Here is a 23,807-nt window from a genome sequence, read left to right as displayed (position 1 = left end):
GTTGTTGTTGGCTTCTAGATAATAATTTAAATGACAAAGACCTTTGAAAGTCAAGATTCAAGGGGAAAAACTGATGATCTTTTTTTGTCATGAAATATTATCCACCTCTGAAATATTAACTAAAATTGTAGTGCTCAAATGGAAGAAATTATAAACAACAACAAAGATGAAAATATAACCCCTCTAAAGCTACATGAGATCAAGGACGGTCTAATGTGCTCACCTTTATCTCCAGTGGTTATGTGGTTACCATAGGGGAGTACAGTGTAGGTGCCTAGTAATACTGGTTGAAGCATTACTAGACACTTGCCTGTGGACCTATTGCAGAGGTTAGAGGTAGCTAAAATGCCTCAACTTTAAGGCCTGACCTAAGATCTGTAATATTAATATTCCTGGCTATTCTTTTATAATTTAAATGAGAGGAGATTTCTTATTACTTTCTCGAATTTAAAAGATTGTGTCACGCCGAAACCGGTTTGGCTCAGCAGATAGAGCTTCGGCCTGTGGACTGAAAGGTCCCAGGTTCGATTCCGGTCAAGGGCATGTACCTTGGTTGCGGGCACATCCCCAGTGGGGAGTGTGCAGGAGGCAGCTGGTCGATGTTTCTAGCTCTCTATCTCTCTCCTTTCCTCTCTGTAAAAACTCAATAAAATATATTAAAAAAAAAAAAAAAAAAAGATTGTGTCACCTTCATGGTTTGCATGCTTAGATTTATAAAAGCATGTAATTTTTGGAGTTTTAGAAAGGGACCTTCTCCTATTATATTGTGGAAACTAAGACCCAGAGAAATCACAGTGAGAGAATAAGATTAGAACCAAGACAACTAATGAAGTGTTTCCTTGCCTTTGCCTACTGTTATGCTGATTACTATTATGTCTGATCTACATATTTGGTCTTTACTTAGCCATAAAGGCCAAGAGTTGACTGTGACTGTCTATACATACTGTCTGGGAAGAAGGGAACATAGATTAGTACTATATGTATTTCCAAATTTGGATATTCAAATGAGAATGTTGACAGATGATGGAAATTTTGTGATTTATTGTCTTTAAGAAATAAATGTTTATTCTCCCTCCGTGTGTTTTTTAGGGGCTCTTTAAAGACCACATAGTTTGCTTAATTTTCTGTAAATTTTTGAAGATGAAAAATTCACCTTTGAAAGTTTCTCTTGGAAGAATGTTGCAGAGGTATTTACAGTTCTTCTTGGAGATCAGTAATGTGTTTATGATGCCAGCTTTTATAACTGCCCTTGACGAGACACCTAATGCGTTCCAATAACCACCCACCTCTGCATTCCATTGTGTTCAGTTTGTGCATCTGGACGGTGGGAATGAACTTATCTACATATTTCTCCAGGTTCCTGAGCAGTGCTGAAACATGCTGTGCTGAGTGTGCACCTGGGTGTGCACCTGGGCCTGTGGACTTTCTAGTGGAGCCGGTGGAGATGCAGGCGCAAATTTAAGAAGCAGATGTAAGCTGGAAGGGATAGAAGCAAAAGCCAAGGAGACAGTCACACAAAAGCTGATCTTGGACTTCTCTTAGTCAGACCTTTGAGCTAGAAGTGGAAATGTTTGGGCCAGGGGAGGAGGAGTGGACTCAAAGATGGCAGAGAGTAAGGGGACGGGGAGGTGGTGCTGTTGGAGAGAAAATAGGGACTTAAAAGAAAGGTGACAGGAGTTCCTCCTCAGCTGGGACAACACATCATCCATCATGCACCCCCTCTCTCTAAAATCATGACTTTTTTTTCTGTATGGATGCATCCACTGCTCCAAAGCCTAGGTCAGTGGTTCTCAACCTTCCTAATGCCGCAACCCTTTCATACAGTTCCTCATGTTGTGGTGACCCCCAATTTCATTGTTACAAATTGAACATGATTAAAGCATGGTGATTAATCACAAAAACAATATGTAATTATATATGTGTTTTCCGATGGTCTTAGGCGACCCCAAAGGGGTCGCAACCCACAGGTTGAGAACTGCTGGCCTAGGTAATACTCCACTGGAGCCCTAGCCGGTTTTGCTCAGTGGGTAGAGCGTCAGATTAAAGGGTTACAGTTTTGATTCCCAGTCAAAGGCATGTACCTCGGTTGCAGACTCCATCCCAGGCCCCATGCGGTGCATGCGGGAGGAAACCAATTGATGTATCTCTCTCACATCGATGTTTCTCTCTCTCTGTCTCTCCCCCTCTCTTCCACTCTCTCTAAAAATCAGGGGGAAAAAATATCCTCTAGTGAGCATTAACAACAACAACATAAAAAACTCCACTGAAAATGGGAGTTTGCTGTTCTAAATGTAAGAAAGAGCTTGCCTGATATAAATTAAATCTTGGTACCACCTCTTGCTGGATATGTGGCCTTGAATGAATGACTTAACCTCAGAGCCCCAGTTTCCGCCACTCTCAAATGAGTAAAATGATAGTTGTGATGCTAGTGACATGATATGTGAAAATATTAGATGAGGTAATAAGTATACAGTGCCTGGCAAATATTAAACACTTAGGGTAGGCTAGGTACTATTTTACTCTCACTGGTATTCTTTTAACCCTGGAATGAGTTCCTGGAGTTAAATTACCTGGAGTGTGGAGTGCCTTGGGAGGCTGGCATAAAAGTTTGTGTGCCTGCTCTGAACCTGGCTATCCTGGTTCAGAGAGATGTAGATGGCTCTAGACCAGTGATGGCGAACCTTTTGAGCTCGACGTGTCAGCATTTTGAAAAACCCTAACTTAACTCTGGTGCCATGTCACATATAGAAATTTTTTGATATTTGCAACCATAGTAAAACAAAGATTTATATTTTTGATATTTATTTTATATATGTAAATGCCATTTAACAAAGAAAAATCAACCAAAAAAATGAGTTCGTGTGCCAGAGGTGTCATAGGTTCACCATCACTGCTCTAGACCCAGGTTTAGATTGCTTGTGTGAATTTAAAATCTAGCAACTGGAAACGTGCATTGTTTTGTCCCCTCCCAATTTTTATGTATGTTTTTGAACAAAAATAAAGTTATGTTAAAGAATTAAAAACAGAAAGCAATTTTTCCTGAAACCTATCATTTTAATACAATTCTGTTAGTGTTTTTTATTCTTTTACCTTTTGCAATTGAAAAGTTCCAACTTTATATAAAAGAAATATGAAAGCCTAGTTTAGCAGAGGCTCAGAAGTTTATTGTTTATGCCTCTACCATTGTGTATTTATTTTGGAAATTCAACTGTCAGTTCCTCCTCGCCTCCTTCTAAACTCCTCTCAAATACTTAAATCAAGTTGCTTGTTGAACCATTGAACCATGGGAAATTCATTTTTTAAATCTGCTTAATTGCTGTGAGACTTTTAATTTGTTCTGGATGATGGTGCTAATGTCTGGGAACTGGGACTAAAGCCCTCCAAAGTTGTTAATTCAATCAGCCGCTGTGCCCTAGCCATGCCTAATGAAGTGGGGCGCTGGGGTGGGGGTTGGGGGGTGAGGCGGGGAGGGAGACAATCCAAATTCTTCTCACAAAGAGGCTGGGGCTCTCCTGAACACCTTGTCAAAGATGAATAAGAGGGGCCCCACAGTTAGGTCAAACACTCGGGGCAAATTACCAGGGTGTCAGCCCATATTATCCAAAGCCCTGGGTTGTGCTTCCCAAAATAATTATTCAGTGGGTTTTATTTAGGACCCCTGAGTTTTAAGGCATGGGTTTTGTGTGCATGTTGTTCACACCTGCTAATCTGCAAAATTCTTTAATTACTGAGGTTCTGTTGAGGCTCTGTCTGTAATATGTAAGATCATAAACATTACCCCCAGACTATTGATATTCCCGTTAACCACTGACGTTTTCCATGGCGAGACTGGTGAAAGCTTGCTCTGTCCTCATGATAAATTAGCTTGTTTATTCCTCTTCTGCTTATTTCTATCCTGCTGTTGGTTAGTGTAATGAAGCAGAAATCCATTGTGTATGTTCATTGGGTAGCGATCCTCTGGCACCAAAGGGGGTAATTGAGTAGAAAGGCAGAATGCTGTTGGTGCATGGGAGAAGTTAACACCACATGAGGTCACCAGGCTTCAAGCTTTAATCAATGTGGACACAATGCAATTGAGATTTTGAAAAGGGTTTGTTTATAGTGTGAGAATAAGGGTCAGTAGTTAATTTGAAATGCTGTAGGTGTGTTTTCCTTGAACCAAGAGGTATAGAGCATGTGTCATGGAGGATTGTAAATATCCTCAAGGGAAGGATGTAATTGGGATGGGGGTTTAAAAAGAAGGGCACTTAGGAATTTAAGTGTACTTATTATTGACCCGTCATGTTTTATTTAAACTTTACCAGTCTTCAAAATGAGAAAAAGACCATAGAAGAAACACTATAGAGAATGTAAGTCCATAATATAGAGGCACAACCCTACCAAGAAACAACTTTTTTTAAAGCAATGATTTCCTTTCAGAAGATAATTGAAGTACTATAAAATATTGTTAATAGCCGTACTGTGTGCTACTTCTAAAAGAAATCTCACTCTCAGAAGTTCACATCTTCTAGGATTTTTAATTGCTGTATGAGATAATATGAAGACCATGAACTCCTCTAGTTGTTCATGCTACTGCCCTTTCCCATTTCAGACTCCAGTGTATACCAGGCATGTCTGTCTGCTCTTTGGAATATTTTTGCTGCCCATCCCCAATTATTAATTACCTATGTTTCAATACTTAGAAACACCATAAGCATTCTTTGGCCAGTTTGAAAGTAGAGAGGGCTTTTCTTTTTGTTGCAGGGAAACTACAGAACAACATCTGGTTTTCAGAAATGACTATAGGAAAAGAACGTGAAGGTTATGGTGGAACCAACGGCTTAATATGGGCTCTCAGATGCTTTGTTCGGTGTATGTTAAATCTAGGTGATGAATTCATACTCTGAATCCTCACACTTGTATGGTGCTTTTCCCCTTCTCCAAAGCACTTCCACAGTAATCATCTCATTTGATGTTACCAACAGCACTACAGCACTCTAAGACAGGCCAGCCTACTAGGGATATTCACATTTTAAAGTTATGGAAACTGAAATGGAGAATAGCTCTGTTTGTGGTTAGTGTGTGTGTGTGTGTGTGTGTGTGTGTGTGTGTGTGTGTGTGTGTGTTTAAGAAGGTAATTGATTTGTCTGTGGTGGAAATTATTCTGGGGATTTGAAGATTGATTGCTATGGGATGACAGGGTGATGAACAGGAAAAGAAGCTTAGGTGTTTGTTTGTTTTTAGAGAGAGAAAATTGTTAACTATGGAAGTTATGTATGTTAACCAAACAATAATTTTTGAGCTATCTTCCATGCCATCTGTGGTCCATTTTCTTCACCTTCCCCATGTAGCACTCAGAAGCTCCCATAAATAGTTGTTAACGATGTAAAGAATATCTCTGGCCCAACCAGTGTAGCTCAGAGGTTGAGTGTTGCCCTATGAACCAATAGGTCAGGGTTCTAATCCCGGTCAGGGCACGTGCCCAGGTTGCAGGCTCTATCCTCAGTAGGGGATGTGTAGGAGGCAGCTGATCAATGATTCTCTCTCATCATTGATGTTTCTATCTCTTCCTCTTCCTTCCTTTCTGAAATCAATAAAAATATATGTTTTAAAAGAGAATATCTTTGAAGGAACAACAAATTTTAGCCTGCTCAGGGTGTCCAGATGTTTTGATCTTTCCCTGGGCAGAATCTGGGTCTTTAGAACCCTATGTAAATCTAAAAGAGGGAGCCAGTGAGGGCTTAGTAGATAAGAGTGAAACTAATTTACTAGTGTTATGGTATGATGCTGTGGTATGGTCACCCACAATATTAACTCCTCTGTGGTGTGCCTTTCTCCCTTATCCAAGTCATGCCAGGAAATAGACATTGGAACGTCATTCTTGGTGTTGGTATGATAGCACATAGAATGTATGTACCATAATTAAATTACCCAACCACCTATTGTTGGACATGGATGATATTTCTAGTTTGGGGACTATATAATAGTCATTCTGGGAAAACCTTCTTTGTAGTTAAATTCTTATTCATGCTTTAGCAATTTCACTTTTGTGAACTTATCTTAGGTCAAAAGGCATGCCCATGTTTAAATGTTTTGATAATAATTGCCAACCCTCCCTTCAGATCAGTGATAACCGCCACATACTCTATTAGTCAAGTCTGGAAGAGGGAAGACTTACTGGGAGACTGGTTCCGGCAAATTCTCACTGCATCGTGGCCGGTACCAGGCATTATGTTTAATTTTATTATTTTTGCCAGTGTGCCAAGAATATCCTTTTCTTTTAATTTACATTTCTTTACTAGTGAGGATGAACCTTTTTTCATATGATTACTGGCTATTTATATTCTTTTGTGACTTGCCTGGCTGTTTCCTTCCTTTAGTATACTACTTTCAAAGTTGACCATCCCTATGATACACTCCTTAGAGATCAGGAAAGAGGGAAAACTTATTGGGGAGGATGGTTCAGCCCAATTCTATTGATAGAAGGATCCTGAGTTTTCTTTGTAGAACGTCTCCTTCCCCACTCTCAGTTCATGTGGTTTAAGAGAATCCTCACCTCTGACCCCAGTGATGGGCATGTGACCAAGCCACAGTGGACATGTGGCTTCAGTTAGTCTAATACGAATAAATTCTGAGGCTTGTGTGGAGGCTAACAGGAGGAGATGTTCTCTCTTTTTCTTACTGAACTTGAATCTTGATAATATGAGCCTGGAACTGCTGGAAGCTTTCCAATGAACCCTGATAATGAAGCTAAGTGATTGTAGGTAAGTGAGATCTATTGACATAATTTGATTTCTCAAAATAACTCCTATCTAAAGACTGCTCTGTCTCTGGATATTTTTCAGCTTCTCCTTACAAAATGATTGACTTGTTTCACTCAAGCAACGTTTAGCATGATTTCCATTCTCTTGCAGCCCAAAGATCCCTGACTGATGTACTTATTACTATGTCTTTGGTTTAAAGATAGGTTGATGGAGACCACTAATATATTGCAGAAGGTGTTTTTGGAGAGTTTTCTCTTGTTTGATGGAATAGGTCTTCTGTAACAATTAAAATATAAAATCAGCAGTGGAACCAACTTCTGTTAGACACAGTTCTTCCAACTAGAGCGGTGGTTGGAATGGTGTGTGTGTGTGTGTGTGTGTGTGTGTGTGTGTGTGTGTGTGTGACTGTTGGAGTATAGAGTGGCTAGTGAAAATCATTAGTGACAATTCCTGGAGCTAGGCCAGGCTGCTGGCTTTGAAACGGAGCTTATTGCCACATACTCCTGCTGATGTAGATCTCTATGTGAAATGGATGGCAACAGGATGTCCCAGCACCTAAAGCAGCCGTGAGCAAACTACGGCCCACGGGCAGGATCCGGCCCGTTTGAAATGAATAAAACTAAAAAAAAAAAAAAAGACCGTACCCTTTTATGTAATGATGTTTACTTTGAATTTATATTAGTTCACACAAACACTCCGTCCATGCTTTTGTTCCGGCCCTCCGGTCCAGTTTAAGAACCCATTGTGGCCCTCGAGTCAAAAAGTTTGCCCACCCCTGATCTAAAGTGAAGTTCTTGAAGGCACAAGAGAAGCTTTAGTGACTGCATAAGCAGAGCAGTATTTCTGGGGATGGTTGGAAAACTTGAATAGATGTTGTGATGGCTCGAGGTTTCTTTGGGACATCCAGGAGTCTGTGAGGCAGAATGAGGAATGAGCCAGGACACATTACTACCATTCTTGAACTGGATTAGTCATGGGCCTCAGAAGGAGTGCACACATGGATCTTGCCTTTAAACAATTTAAATTTGATTGGAGAGATAAGGTCGTTAAAGTAAGATACTTTGTTGAAAAGTCAAAGTTGGATGACATAGATTAAGTGTTCTAAGTATTTTTTAGATCATATAAAAAGATTTGTTTTTGAAGAATTAGTGAGTTTGGTCTGGGCCTTTGAAGATTGCTGTGATTATTTGAAGCACCATTTGATGTGCATAACCCAAGAGAAGATTCACTTCATTCATGACATTGAATTAAAAATGAACTTAATAGAAAAAGCCATGAGTGGAGTAACAAGACATCTGTCTCTAGCCCCTTCTGCCTGCTTAGCCATACCATTCAATCCCTCTTGCCTCTTCTTATCTTTATTATTTGCTAAGTAGAGATGACAATGCTTTCCCTTAGCAAATAAAAATGGAGGCATGTCTTTCTCAAAGCCAAATATGTTCACATTTCCCACCCAATTTCGTTTCTTTTTGTTACTAAGGTAAACCCTCAGAGTCTTTAGGTTACTTATAGCTTAAAATTTGTTTAGATGGTGATGAAGGTATGTCTTAGCAACTTGTTAAGTTCTGGGGAATATAAAGAGACACAACACATAATCATCTGCTCAGCTGTGATGTTCTGGAAAGGAGGCCCTGGATCTGAAATTAGTGAGTTGAGATCTTAGGGCATCTACCGTGTGACAGCTATGAGACTGGATTTGCTGTTAGTATCTCTTCAATAACCAACCTTAGATCTGCAGGCTTAAATCAGATGTTATATGTGAAGGCACTTAACTTTTGTAATGCACCAAAGACAAATAAGGTGGCACTATTTTAGCTGAGTAGATAGGCAGGACATATATAAGAATATCTTTAAATCCTCGCTCAGCTGGTTGAGCATTGTCCAGTGCATCTAGGTCACAGGTCTGATTCCTGGTCAGGGCACGTGTCCAGGTTGCAGGTTTGGTCCTCTATTGATGTTTCTTTCTCACATTGGTGATGTTTCTCTTTCTCTCCCTCTCCCTTCCACTCTCTCTAAAATCAATAGCAACATGTGTTTTGTTTGTTTTTAAAGAACATCTTTAATAAAACAGAGCAGCATATGATAAAACATTAGGTAATATTAATTGAGACTTTAATGTGCCAAGCAATGTGCTAAGTGTTTTATATGCCTTATCTTAACCTACATGGAAGTTGGAACTCAAATATTTATCTCACTTGCTATTTTCAGATTCAAAGGTCTTGAGAGACTGAAGGTAACTTAAAGCAGTGATTTGGACTTCTTTAACTTGTTAATTATATTTTCTTTAAAACACTCTGTTCTAGCCCTGGCTGGTTTGGCTCCGTAGATAGAGCATCGGCCTGCGGACTCAAGGGTTCCGTTTTTGATTCTAGTCAAGGGCACATGCCCACATTTCACGCTTGATCCCCAGTCGTGGGTGTGCAGGAGGCAGCCAATCAAAGATTCTCTCTCATCATTGATGTTTCCATCTCTCTTCTTCCCCTTCCTCTCTGAAATCAATAAAAAATATTAAAAAATAAAATAAAATAAAAAACCTCTGTTCTAGCCCTGGCTAGGGTGGCTCAGTTGGTTGAGCATGGTCCCATGCATCAAAAGGTCTCCAGTTCAGTTCTGGTCAGGGCATATGCCCAGGTTTCTGGGGCTTGATCCCCAGGAGGGAGCATGTAGAAGGCAGCTGACCAATGTTTCTCTCTTGAATCAATGTTTCTCTCTTTCTCTTTCTTTTTCTCTCTCTCTAAAAATCAATAATAATTAAAAAACATTTTTAAAAAACCCTCTGTCCCAAAAGCAATCAATTTTGGGGGACAAAACCTGGAGGTGCTGTAAATTGACCAGAAGGTTTACAAATACCCATAAGGACAAGCACTGTGTTAGGTACTGTGGGCAATCTTCATTCAGCGCCTTCCGTCTGTATTTCCCTTTGTGATTTCTTTTGCTGAATGTCCCGTCATCCTTTGTCAAGATGAGGTCCTGTTCATCCTGTCTGCTTTCACGACGTAAATGTTTTAGGAACTCTCCACAGACTGGCTGGATTATCTCTTTGGGCTGTGAACAGATTGTGTGGGTGATGAGACAAGTAGGAAAAGACTCAGCAATAAAAAAAGAGGGGTGGAGAGCTCTTTCTTCGGCTTTCAGAATGGCGCTTGGGCACAAAGGGAACTTCGTTAATCATGCCTCCTTTTGTAATCAGAATGGTGGAGGCATTTTTTTCCAACCACTATTATTTTGTCCTCTGTCTCGTCTGAGTTAAACCAATTGTTAATAGCTAATCGAGGGGTTAAAAATTTCCCAGACATGGCCAGGAGGAATCAACTTCCCTGGATAAAGAAGTAGGTTGAGAACCAGGTTGGGTGAGGTACCACGCTTCCAGCAGACATGGCACTAGTCTGATAGGATACCCTTGTGCAAGATCTACAAGGTGATAGATTAGTGCTTAGATGCTGAAAATTTCATCTGTGTGTGTGTGAGAAATGGAGATGAGATTAAAAAACAAAAACAAAAAAACGGCTTAGGTGTTTACAGAATTCAATCACTTTGTAGTACCAAGTCCCTAAAGTAAGCATTGAATGGAAAACTTCAAGCATCTCAATTTACTGAACAATTTTGGACAACTTATTGTTTAGTCTTTCTGTAGTTGTCTTTTTGGAAATCAAAGCAGGATAATAATCTTTGGTATCCACTTAACTAACGGGTGTCCTGTAAAGTAATGAGACTGTAAATGTTTTGAGTGCCCTGGAGATGAAGAGATAGGGAAATTTTCTCTTAAGTATTATTCATATTTAATGTGGAAAGATGAATCAGTGTAAGTTTTTTTTAAAAGAAAATATATTATGCTTTTAGCACCTCCCTTTTACAAGAGAGGTTGTGTGCCTTAGCAGAAGTTGACTTTATAATCATTTTGTTTTCTAAGACAGGTCCTCTAGGTGTACAATGTGGTTGATTTTTCTAAGAGGAAAGTTTGAGGATAGCCTTGTCCTGTTTCAATTCTGTGAATCTAGTGGTGAGATGATTTATAATAAATTGTTGGTTGAGGGTAAACCAAAAGTAGTGAAACCAAAGGTAGTATTCATGTTTAGGAGATATCTAATCAACTATTATTCTAGCTATTTCCTACCTGCATGTTTGTGTATTTTCTGTGTGTGTGTGTGTGTGTGTGTGTGTGTGTGTGTGTGTGTGTGTTAGTTTTCATTGGAGGATATTTTTTCAATAAATTTTTTAGAGAAAGTGGAAGGGAGAGAGTAGGAGAGAGAGAAACATCAATGTGAGAGAGACACATCGATTGGTTGCTTCCCACACATGCCCCAACCAGGGCTGGAGATTGAACCTGCAACTCAGGTATGTATCCTTGACTGGGAATTGAACCAGAGACCCTTTGATGGGAGGGCTGGCACTGTAACCCCTGAATAACACTGTCCAAAGCTGTATAGTTTCTTTTAAGAATTAAATGGAATTTTGAAGTCAAAATAGTGAGAGGTGGCTGTAAAGTCCAAGGAAGAGGCATTACAGTATCTTAGGGTTGAAAGACAGAAGAAAGAGCTGCTTGATTCTTGAATTTTTTTAAGCTCAATTGCCCTATTCCTTGGTCATCTATTCAGTACAGAAGGAAAAAATTCTCCATAAGGTTTTTCTCTCTTATGTCTGGTCTTACCTAAATGATATTTTCTTCCTTGGCAAGATTAGAATTTCCCACTCCTATTATGGTGACGAGCTACTACTGGTATTCTCTCTCTGACCAGTGGAGACCCATACATCCCCCACTCTCCATTGTCTGTTTCCAGCAGGAATTCACAATTTTCTAGTTCTTTAGAGAAATAGATCCCTTTTTTATAAGGGGCCTGTGAATTTATCTAGTCCAGTCTCACCCACACTGGGATCTCCCAGCAGAGACACCACCCTTGCCATCCCCTTTCTATCCTAGTGATGAGTTGCTGTCTAGAGAATCCAGTTGAAACACTATGGTAGTTAAATGTTCTTTCTTATCATTCAGTGGAAAACTGGCTTCCATTACCACATTGTACTTTCCACTCACGAATCCTGGATTTTCCTTTTGGAATAGTTTAGATCATGTGCTTCCCTTCTGTTAGATGGTGGCCTTTCAAATAATTAAAGATGACTATCATTTCTCTCTTTCAGCTTTCTCTTTTCCAGTTGAAAAACATCCCTTATCTGGTTTACACTCCTGACCATACTTGCTGTCCCTATCAGGTGATTGTATTCCCCATCAAGATTAAGTTTACCTCTGCTACCATGGCAACCAGCTACTGATTATTGTTTTTAGTTAGAGGAAATCACCATTTTCCTGTGTTTAGTAGATTGTCCATAATTCAAAAATCAACTTGTTAGCACCCTTAGAACAAAAACATCTATATTTTTGGTGGTCAGCTTATTCAGAGAACACTGAGTTCTAGAACAGTCCATGTACCGCCTCACCATTTTAAGTCATATAATTTATGCTAAATGCATTTCCCATGTATCTCTGCATTGATTTTTCTCAGTAGGAGAAATAGTATGGCCTAAGGCAAAGAGAGTTTCTGAGCTCAGATAGAGTTAGTGTTCAAACCCCAGTTCAACTCCTTGTTGACCTTGGATGAGTTATTTACCTTTTCAGTGCCTCATTTTGCTCGTCTCTAAGTATAGATAATACTATCTTTTCTACCACTCCCTGTTGTATAAGAATGGATATCAACCTAGTTAAATCCTCTAGCCCAACATAACAAATATCCAATAAATGTTACCTGTTATGATCATTTATAATTTGTTGATGACAGCCTGATGCAGCCAGTCCAGGATGTAAATAACTGTAATGGTAATGGATTGTTGAGAACTCAACTACCCTTATAGTTGCAAACTCTGCAAAGGCAGGGTCACAGACTGGCTTAGAGGGGTATGAATTTTTCCTCTAAGCCTGGGTTGTTAGGAAAAAGTAGGGTTCTCAACTAGGAAGAGTCTTGCCCCCTGAGGGGATATTTGGCAATGTGTGGAGACATTTTTGATTTTCATGTCTTGCTCGGGGAGGAGGGAAATGCTACTAGCAACTAAGGAAGAGACGCCAGGGCTGCTGCTAAATATTCCACAATGCATGATACAGCCCCCACAATAGTTATCCTGCCTACAATGTCAGTAGTACCCAGGTTGAGAAACCCTGGGGTAGAGGGATGGGGACAGGGCAGCCAGGAGCACTAAGATGGAATTGGCAAGTGTAGTGTTCTGTGAGGAACCTAGGCTTTGAATAAAAAATTGAAATAAGATCATCTAGTGTAGCTGTAGCTCTAACCTCATTTATCTAGCCCTATAATCCTAACGTGCCCTTGTCGATCCTTTCTATCTTCCCAATGTCACTTGCTGATAAATCCTACCAAAGGTTTATATGACGTTTTTTTGCATCTGCTATCTTATTTTCTTATGTTGCCCTTATTAATGACATGGCTGACCTCTTCCAGGCAATACCATTCTTCTACCTGTTCCCTTTCTCTTGATTGTATATCAGGAAAACTCAAAAAAAAATCTATCTCGCAATAGTTGAACCCTCACTGGAGGGCAGGTGAGGGTATGCAACAAAACAAGCAAAACCAGCATTCTCTTTATCTGTAGGGAGCACGGGAAGGAGTAGGAAGACCCATGGTAATTTTTCTGGCCATAATTATTTTACAATAATTTGTAAAAATAATTGTGAAAAAATGTTATAATCCCATTTCACTGAGGAGAAAACAAGGGCTAATTCTATGTTCCCTCAAGCAACAGGCTGACTAGGATATCCCTGGGTTATTTCTCAGGGAAATACATCTTAGACACTCAAGTTAAAATTTTTATAGCATCATTTCTGATTATTGGGACTGTTCACTGAGAGACAAGGAGAATCCCTGTTTTTAATGACCCAAGATCCAGACCCGCTAGTACAGCGGTTCTCAACCTGTGGGTCGCGACCACTTTGGGGGTCGAATGACCCTTTCACAGGGGTCGCCTAAGACCATCGGAACACACATATATAATTACATGTTGTTTTTGTGATTAATCACTATGCTTTAATTATGTTCATTTTGTAACAATGAAATTGGGGGTCACCACAACATGAGGAACTGTATTAAAGGGTCGCGGCATTAGGAAGGTTGAGAACCACTGCTCGAGTACCTTAAGATTAACACATCCTTAGGGGGAAGAAGATATGATAGAGAGCAGGGATAATGTCCCCAACTCCCACCAGGTTATTCTTCTTCTCCATTTGCTGGCAGCGTCATTGTTATCAATACTTAACATAGATTGAGGCTCACTACGTGCAAGGTGATGTAGTAGGCTCTTTCTAGTAATTATTTTATATTCACAACCAACCTGTGAGATGGGTACTCATATATACTCATTATTGATTTCAGAGAGGATGGGAAAGGGAGAGAGAGATAGAAACATAAATGATGAGGAGAATCATTGATCTGCTGCCTCTTGCAAGCCCTACACTGGAGATGGAGCCAGCAACCTGGGCATATGCCCTAACCGGAATCAAACCAGGACCTCCTGGTTCATAGGTCAATGCTCAACCACTGAGCCAAGTTGGCTGGGCAAGATGGGTTCTCTTAGTAAAATTTTATAAAGAGGAAACTGACATTTCATAAAGCTATGTATATTGCCCAACTAACCTGTTAGTAAGTAATAGAGCTGGGACTTGAACCCAAGTATTTCAGAGTCTGTAGCCCTTGCTTTAAATTTTTCTTACTCTGTTTTTGTAGATGTCTACAGCCACATAAACAGCCCTTCCTATGAACACTGCACTGTAATTATTGTTTTCTCTTATGGAGTATTTTTTGTAGAAGGTGATCTCTATAAAATTTGAAATATATTAAGAACCTAGCAGTTTAAGTGAAAATCTGAGTGAATGTTATGGATTGATGAATATTATGAATTGATTAGCAAATTTTGCCAATGCTCTTTTAGGTCAGTGTATGCCATGACTTCCATTTCTTCTGAATAGTAATAGGCAGCTTTGTAGAGCCTATTTCTATCACTCTGAAAAACAGAGGTTGGACGTGCTCCACATTATTTCATTGTATTGGAATGTCTTTGTGTTGTATTATACTGTGAATGCATGGGCCATTGGCTGGAAGCTGGAATGGATTTTTTTAAATCCCTAAACATGTTCTTTGTGATTGGATTAGAGTCACTTCCCATAGTGCATATTATGGAGGTGTATTTCATCATGCTGAATACATCAGTAAGAAATTTTGCAGTTGGCTGGGGTTTGTCCTCGCTTTTTGGAACAGTTCAGTAATCTCACCAGTTCGTGGAAGATAGAAAACACCCGAAACCTATTCTGACCCCTAATAGTAACACCCGAAACCTATTCTGACCCCTAATAGAGAAGGATGATTAAGGTCTTTTCCTCTAATACATTGATGGCGAACCTTTTGAGCTCGGCATGTCAGCATTTTGAAAAACCCTAACTTAACTCTGGTGCCATGTCACATATAGAAATTTTTTGATATTTGCAACCATAGTAAAACAAAGACTTATATTTTTTGATATTTATTTTATATATTTAAATGTCATTTAACAAAGAAAAATAAAAAAAAATGAGTTTGCGTGTCACCTCTGACATGCATGTCATAGGTTCGCCATCACTGCTCTAATAGATATGAAAATACAAGGAAAATGAGGGGAGAAGGAGCCTAGATAGACGAACAAGGCTTGGCAGCCTCTATTCTTGGCATACAAATTGACCCTGATATGAAAACATATTTTTAAATCATAAAAGAATGATTTTTACCATAACATAGAGTATATTACTTCCCTCTATAGTCATATAATTTCTAAGTTAGAGGTGTGTAACAGTTACAATACTGCCTTTATATTTGAAAGCACTGGGCTCCAAGTTTGGTGGGATAATTTGCCTGGTTGGTGGCGTGTCCAGCAGGCCTGATTCCTGGGATAATTCCACCAAGATTCTTCTCCTCAAGTTTGCAGTAGTTCAGGAACAGCAGACTGATTTGTGGCCCAGAGGGAAGCTCTAAATGTGTGAAGAGGGCTCATAGAATGTTGGTGATGAAGAAGGCACTAAAGGCTGTACTTCTCCCCCCATCCAGTGCTCAGGTATCCTCTGTACTTTTTTTTTCCCATTAAATTTTTATTGTTGAAAGTACTATTACATATGTTCCCCTTACCCCCATCAATCCCTTTAGCCCCACCCCCCACCCCTGTCCCAGGCCTTCACCACCCTATTGTCTGTGTCCATAGGTTATGCATATATGCATACAAGTTTTTGGTTAATCTCTTCCCACCTACCCACCCACCCACCTCCACCTTCCCTCCAAGATTCCATCCTCTGCACTTTTCGCACCACCCAGTGTTGCCAGCAGGAGCACCTTTATTCACACAGGTGTGGGCAGCTCATTGTCTTCAACTGATCTGGTTGACTTTGGACCATCAGATTGTATTGATCTCAGAATTCCTTCCTTAGAACTTGTAACATTGGGACAACCTAGAATAAATCTAATTTCTCTTCCAATTCTTAGCCACTCACATATGTGACCTTTTAGCTGTAACCTACTCCCAAACCCAGCTCTTTTCTTTAACAAGCCACATACCTCCAGCTCCTACGTGTTCTACCTGTAACATGTCCTATCACTCATTTTTCTTTGATTTCTCTTCTAGGAAAATGATATTACTATCCATCTGCTGCTGGTACAGGAAACTTGGGGGACGTTCTTGATTTCTCTTTCTCACTCACATCCCACATGAATCAACAGGGCCTGCAAATTCTTCTTTCTAAATAAGAAGCTCCATGTGTTATCTTGAGACTTTGGATACCCAGGCTATGCCTCACAGATCCTTTTACACCAGAAGCCTTCCATTGCTTTTCTCTACTAGTTCTTTCAGAACTTTTGTATGTAATTCATTGGGCCAGAGAGAAAAACTCATTTAAGAGCTGCTGGGTAAATAGAATATACATGCAACAGAAGGTTCCTCTGCCCAGGTTTCTGTCTGAACCTGTTTTGTAGATTTCATCTCAAAAGTAGGTTTGATACCTTTAGAAAGGGTGTTTACTTTTTTCTCTGGTTTAAGATATTAATGAAATTGCCAGTTTTCCCCTCTGGGTGTTCTTAAGAATAAAGATTTTGTCATAAAGTCTTCATTTATGCAGCTACTCGTTATATACAGTGAAGGCTAAGAAATAAACGTTTTTTCTTACTTTATTTCTGTCATGCAGGCCTTGATTTCCTCAGGGCAGTGCTGGAATAAGATAAATAATTGTTAAATTCTAACTTTGAGAACCTCAATTTCCAGGAAGTAGGCTAAAGAGTAGTTATCTAAACATGCTCCCACATTTTAATATTAGCTGTAAACCCTTTGGGCAAAATTTTAAAAATATCACCATGTTTTGGCTTGCCTGTTGTCTGTCTCCTACACATTCTTTTGATGTGTAAATGTACTTTTTTTTTCTCCTTTTTTCTTTTTTTACTGTGGATTGAGACGGTAGTGTTCCAGTTTAGGAGATGTCATTTTGATCCTCAAAACTCAGTATTCATTGTATCTATCGGTTGACACAGATCTGCAAGAGCCATCATAAATGGAAATGAGCCTCAACTGGGGCACATGTGTAACATTGGGGGGTGAGCATCAAGAAGGGGCATGGCTTTGTCCCACACTGAATGCCAGTCTTAATTGTACTTTGATGTAGGCAGGCCATGGGTCAGATTCACTATGGTATTTTTTTGTAGTACCTACTATGTTTGATAAAAGTCAATAAGTATTTCATAAGTAAATAAAAAGTGAATAAGTGTTTGGTATATGTTAATTTCCTAATGAGTAACTTAATGTGCTTATTATGATATAATGGAAATAGTTCAGTTCAGGTTTGGAAGATCTGCATGTTCAAATCTCTATGTTTGGTGCCATAAGGAGGAAGAAGAACTGGCCTTTCAGGAGCTTAGAATTTTGTATGCTTCAGAAGCTATGTTTGCAAATAAAGTAGAACCCTATATAATAAAAGGCTAATATGCAAATCAACCAAACTGCGGAACGACCAGTCGCTATGATGTGCACTGACCACCAGGGGGTAGACGCTCAATGCAGGAGCTGCCCCCTGGTGGTCAGTGTGCTCCCACAGGGGGAGTGCTGCTCAGCCAGAAGCCGGGCTCATGGCTGGAGAGCGCAGTCGTGGTGGCGGGAGCCTCTCCTGCCTCTGCGCCAGTGCTAAGAACTCCTCGGGGGATGTCTGCCTGCTGGCTTAGACCCGCTTCCTATGGACCTAAGCCGGCAGGTGGACATCCCCTAAGGGGTCCCGGACTGCAAGAGGGTGCAGGCTGGGTTGAGGGGTCCCCCCCCACCCAGTGCACTAATGTCATGTACCGGGCCTCTAGTGCTATAATAAAAGCCTAGACTAGGGAATATTAGCATTAGAGGAAGTAAGGATAGTTTTTTACTGAAGGGAAACAGGCAAAGTCTTGAGATGTTGGCACATTATGGGCATTTAACAAATTGAATGAGTGAAGGAAGTGGCACCTAAACTAGAACCCAGAGCTGATTAAAATATTTAACAATTACATAGCAGTCTCAATTTTATTTCAGTGTTTTTTAAAAACCTAATACTTTCTAAGAATGTAACCATTGAAACTCTAGTTTACCCTCTACCTCCAATTGACCTCTACCTTCAATTCTAGAGAATTTGAAATTATAAGGTCCTACCTTTTCTTTGAAAAAGCAAGAAAGGGGATATGATTATCCCTGGCATTTGTGAAATTCCAGGTAAAGTCATTAATGAGCCTTGCTTGACCTTAGCTTCAGCTTGCACTTTCTAACACTAAATTGTTGGCCCTTCAGAGTGCCCTGTACTTTTGTCTGAAATGGGTCAGATATGGAGAAATAGTAATCAATAAGCTGCATGAAGAAGCTCTTTCTTTGGGCCTTATGCTCTCCATTCCTTAGTATCCTACGTGCATGAATAGGAGACTCTCTCATTTTGGTGTCACTGAGGAAAGCTGACTTAGTTCAGGCTCTTATCTATTCAGTTACTTCCTGAATGTTCCCATGAATGGAGCCCTCGCCCTTTCCTGAGTCCCACTGTGCCATTGTTTGCCTATGCAGGGTATCAGCGAATTCTTTCCTTAGGTTGCTCTGACGTTACTTTACCTCCAACTTGGAATCTTGGCACTTATTCTGCCCACAGGTCTGGCCTCGACTCTCCCATGGCAGGTCTGCCATGTGTTCCCCGGTCAGGCATTCTCGTCTAGGTTAACTTCCCAGACTGAAGTCATAGCCCCAAACCCAATAAATGATGGGAGAGTAGCCATTAGCTTCAAGTGAGTGCAGTGCATTTTGGGGAGCCTGTGTTATTCCACCATCTCTTTCTGGAACTCGGTGGAGGAACCTTGGTGCTGACTGAGTCTCGAGAGAAGCTATCCTGCCTGGGCCCTTGGTGTGGAGCCCAGCCCAGTGCTGGATAGTGACCTGTCTATGGAGGTTCAGTAAGTTCCCCATGGCACCCTGTCTTCCTCATCCATTACCTCTCTGCTCTGCCATTACCTCTCAGGTAACTGGAGAGAGCTAATCAGGAAGTGAGCGATTGAGAGGCAGTGCAGTGTGGTGGAAGGAGCACTGGATATCGAGTCAGACTGGGGTGCTAGTTCTCGCTCTGCCACTTGCTGGTGGGACAAAACCCACCCATCTTTAGTATGTGCCGTGCAGGGGCGTCCTAATGGCTGTACCTGTTCACTGAGGATTAGATGATGCCAGTGTGTGAAATGCTTTGTAAACTGTAATGTGCAATCGGCATAGTTAAGATCTGTGTTTATTATTAACATTGATGATATTGATAAAGGTAGAGGTCTGCAATTTATAAATAATAAATGCCTGATAAGAATAAATTATAAATAACGAATGTGTGAAATTTATAGAGTGGAACGAGTGCTTCAGGACAAAGCTGCTAAATTTGGGGGTTTCTTCAACCTAAAATTTTAAGACAAAAGTGTGCCAAGCTTGCTCACAAAATAGAGTCAGTTGTCCACCTCTCTGCCACCCCTCGCCCCACAGCTCTGCCAGGGCAGCTTTGGGGCCTCTCTGAGGGCTCCGAGATTTCCCACAGAAGAGCTGGTCTGCCCTCCATGCTGGCTTTATGAAAGATCATAGCCAAGGCAGTAAATTATAAGGTGCCGTAATTCACTTTCCATAGGTGGTCTTGGCCGCGTTCCACAGCCTTTTGGCTGAAAGGTGGCTGATTTTGAAGCCCTGGCAGAGATTCAAAAATTCAGCCCAGAAGCCTGGTTTGCCAAGCAGTGAGCAAGAGCATCAACAGATGAGCCGTTTGGTTTTCCTAGGGAGGTCTTTTGTGTTCACTTCATGTGGATTTCATATTTACTGTTTTGAGTATTTCGGGAGTGATGGAGAAACAGTAATCGTAAGTATTTTTCAGGGGTAGTGGTTAGAATTCGTGATTTGATGTGACGTACTTTCCTTGAATTTCTTAATTTAGTCTCTCTCTGCTGCTGCATACCCAAGGTGAGGGTCCGTTTTGTAATCCGAATTCAGAATTCAGTGTTGCTCCCCCAATTAGCACGTCTGATGGTTGGCAGATTTGATGTGTTATGTCTCTGGCAAGACCCTTTCTGTGCATTTTATTATTTTTTCCTAAAGAGAAAAAACTGGCACCAATCTTTTGAGCCTAAAGTAATGCCATGTTTACCACAGCATTTCAAATACTATGTAAGAACCCAGAAGCACTCTCATTCTTTTCCCTCTTGGTTCCAGCCCTCCTCAGTTCCACGGGATCTAAGCCAGGCAAGTAATGGAAGCCAAGTGGCGCTGCCTGTCTGCCGTGTCAATTCTGACAAATATAGAGTCATTCTTCTATTCTTCAAAGCTGTTACAGCTCTGGCTCCAACACAATTGAGGTTGCAGGCCAAGCAGTTTAAAATCCTCATCAGCCTTCGATGCAAACATAGAACATTTTTCAGTATTTTAAAAGTCAGAATGAATTATACAAAGTGTTTGCTACAATTTCTGAGACTTTGCTGTCGAAAAGTCTATGTCATTTTTTCACAAGTTTATGCTGTAGGGAACTACTTTTAAATAAGTGCTTGACATTTGCATGTATGGCATAAATTATTTTGCATTCAACTCGGCTACGTGGTGTGCGTGTTTGTGTGTTTTCGTGGTAGTAGTTTAGTGTAGAGGAATGTTCTGCCGTGTTAAAAAATTTAGCTTTCCTAGAACAGATGTTAGCATAATTGACTACTTACTGAAAATTGCTGGCAGGAATGGATTCCATTATACTTAGCGCACCCCTTTACATGCACGGGGGCACGGCTGGGATCATTCCGAAAACCACTTCTCCAGTCTTGGCCCTGAAGACCCACTTTCAGTTCTCCAGTAATTGAGATTGAATTGTGAAATAATATTTCACTTGGTAATCTAGTAAGATTTAATTGGTCTGGTTGAAATATAGGAGAATTTTATCTTCAGAGTCGGTGGCAGAGGTACGGTGAGCGTCTGACCATTATAACTTCAGAGCAATTTCAGAAAAGGAATTAACAGACTGAGGCAGTTCATTCCGAAGCACTAAGTTAGTTTAACACAAGTGTTACACTTTCTAGCTGAAAACTTGGAGGCAGTTATTATAGTGAGACATCCTAAAACTTAGTAGACACAGGTTGTGGCAGATACTAAGGAATCATTTTGGGAACTGGCCTGGAGGGAACGGCAAACCAAATTGGCTGAAGGGATGGCTAGTTGTCTAAAACCTCACAAGTCAGGCAAATAATACGAGCTGGCTACATCAGTTGTACAGTATAGCCCACATGTTTCCCTTTAACTAGAATTAGAGCAGGAGGTTTTTTGAGCTTAAGAAAGACAGGCGGAATCTCTGTGGGAACTCACATTAACACATTCAAAAACTAATTTCTAAATTTAGTTGAAGATTCTTTTATGTTAAATGAGTGCTTTGGGGGGGACTTTGAATAAAAAGTGTAGTTGTATAAATAACAGGAATCCATCTGGTCTCATCGGTTTCTGCCACCCATGTTCCTCTTTCCTTCTCCTCCTTCCTGTCCTTGAGGCACATCAAAGGCCTTAGCAGCCCTAACCGGTTTGGCTCAGTGGATAGAGTGTTGGCCTGTGGACTGAAGGGTCCCAGGTTCGATTCCGGTCAAGGGCATATACCTTGGTTGCGGGCACATCCCCAGTGTGGGGTGTGCAGGAGGCAGCTGGTTGATGTTTCTCTCTCATCGAAGTTTCTAACTCTCTATCCCTCTCCCTTCCTCTCTGTAAAAAATGAATAAAATATATTTTTTTAAAAAAGCCTTAGCAAACCCTGAAATTCTCCAAGAGCTGAATGCCCAGTACATTTCCTAGAAGTTCTCATTGTGGCAAGCATAGATATGCAGGTAGGCAAAGATTAGAACCAACTTAAGTACAGAAGTCCCCTTTTACCCATGGTTTTAGTTACCCACAGTCAACCGTGGTCCGAAAATATTACATGGAAAATTCCAGAAACAAAGAATTCAGAAGTTGTAAATTGTCCACTGTTCTGAGCAGCTTGATGAAATCTTGCGTGGTCCTGCTCCATCCTGCCTGAGACGTGAATCATCTCCTTATCCAGCATATCCACACTGTACATGCCACCCGCTCAGTAGTCAGTAGCCAGGCTCAGTGGTCGGATGGACTGTCTCAGAATCTCAGTGCTTGTGTTCAGTAACCCTTATTTTACTTAATAATGGCTCCAAAGCACAAGAGGAGTGATGCTACCAATTCGGGTATGCCAAATTGGGCGTTTTAGGCATCCACCACCAGGGGTCTTGTACCGTATCCCCTGTGGATAAGAGAGAATAACTGTATATAATCTTATAAATACCATTCAGAGCCAGGCAGTAGAAGTTTTCTCTACATTACAAAGTGAAATGAATATTGAGTCACTTAGCTTTATAGTTCAGGTGAAAGTTGTGGGGGCTTACATTGTCCAACTATTGCTTTTGTTCTCTAATTTTGTAGCTATATACATAGGCCATGTAAGTCTTAAGCCCCAAATATTAATTCTATCTTTTAAAATTAGCCTCAATTCTTTTAAAAAAATAAAGTTTAATATTCACTTTCTAGTAACCCAAGACCTTTAGGGAACAAAGTAGAGGAAATTATTTTCAATATAGATTAATAAATTAGGCATCCATGCTTTTTCAGGTCCAGAGATCATGATAGCAGTTTTCAAACTGAGACTGGGGTTCAAGAGTTAAATCAACCTCCCTCTTGAGTCACTAGCTAAATGAATCTGCTAGCCATTGCAGGATGATTATTAATGCTCATAAACATGTGTTATCCTTTTAACTGGTCTGTTCTCCACATTCCTTCCCCTTGTAGTCTGAAGCAGATTAATCTTTAAATATCATTTTTGTTGCAAGGCAGACATTCTTTTTGTAATTTAGGTGAAGGATGTTATCTGACGATCTAGACTTCAAAGGCTCTTCGGAGGCCCAGTTGCCAGAATAAGAGATGGAGTCTCTTCATTCCCTCCCCACACTCCTTCTTGCTTCTCCAACCTTCCAGTAGAGCTCACGTCTAGCCTTGTGGAAACTTTCCTACAGGACAGAGAGATAGGTGTCTTAGGAGGAAAGATCCTCCATGTAAAAATTCGTTGTAGGTCTGTTTATTATTTCTTCTTCGTGTTGCTCTATAGACTGGAGCAGAGACTGTTGGGAGCAGAACCCAAGCTCCCTAGTAGAACTATGCCACTGGTTAGAGAAAGCAAAGAGCTGAAACAAAGTTAGGGGTGGTGCTGCATCTTCACCTGTTAATGATCTTTTAAAAAAATGTTAATGCTCAAACACAGACATCTGCAAAACATACTGTCATTTCCTAGGTATCCTATGATGGAGTACATGGTCTTCTTTAGAACCTTCCCCATTTGGCTGTCGCCCTTTCCCCCTCTGGCTAAGAAACACCTGCTCTCTTTCAAGGATAAGTGTGAACCTAAGGAACCTACTAATAAGTCCAAGCCTTCTGCAAGCAGCTTCCCCCACCCACCGCCCCCTTTCCAACTGATGTATCCTGTCCAAACCTCTATCAGAGCAAGTTTCCATCAGGATGTACTTCTCT

At 40.5% G+C, this 23,807-nt stretch overlaps 1 protein-coding gene across 6 annotated transcripts in view; it reads left to right on the top strand.

Annotated features, from left to right (window-relative positions):
• The window catches only part of WLS (Wnt ligand secretion mediator), a 111,503-nt gene that overhangs the window by 12,355 nt on the left and 75,341 nt on the right, over positions 1-23,807 (top strand). Inside the window, exon 1 of one of the 6 annotated variants that reach the window (XM_036348396.1) lies at positions 15,686-15,818. The exons of the other annotated variants lie outside the window; for them this stretch is intronic. The gene's annotated coding sequence lies outside the window, so the exon portion shown is untranslated. Of the gene's footprint in view, positions 1-15,685; positions 15,819-23,807 lie in introns of those variants that run through there. 6 annotated transcript variants of the gene reach the window in all.

The sequence above is a fragment of the Myotis myotis genome, unplaced genomic scaffold (assembly GCF_014108235.1).
Source record: "Myotis myotis isolate mMyoMyo1 unplaced genomic scaffold, mMyoMyo1.p scaffold_m19_p_2, whole genome shotgun sequence".
Lineage (NCBI taxonomy): Eukaryota > Metazoa > Chordata > Mammalia > Chiroptera > Vespertilionidae > Myotis > Myotis myotis.
The sequence above is the reverse complement of the archived record's forward strand: the minus strand, read 5'-3'. Positions and strand labels throughout refer to the sequence as shown.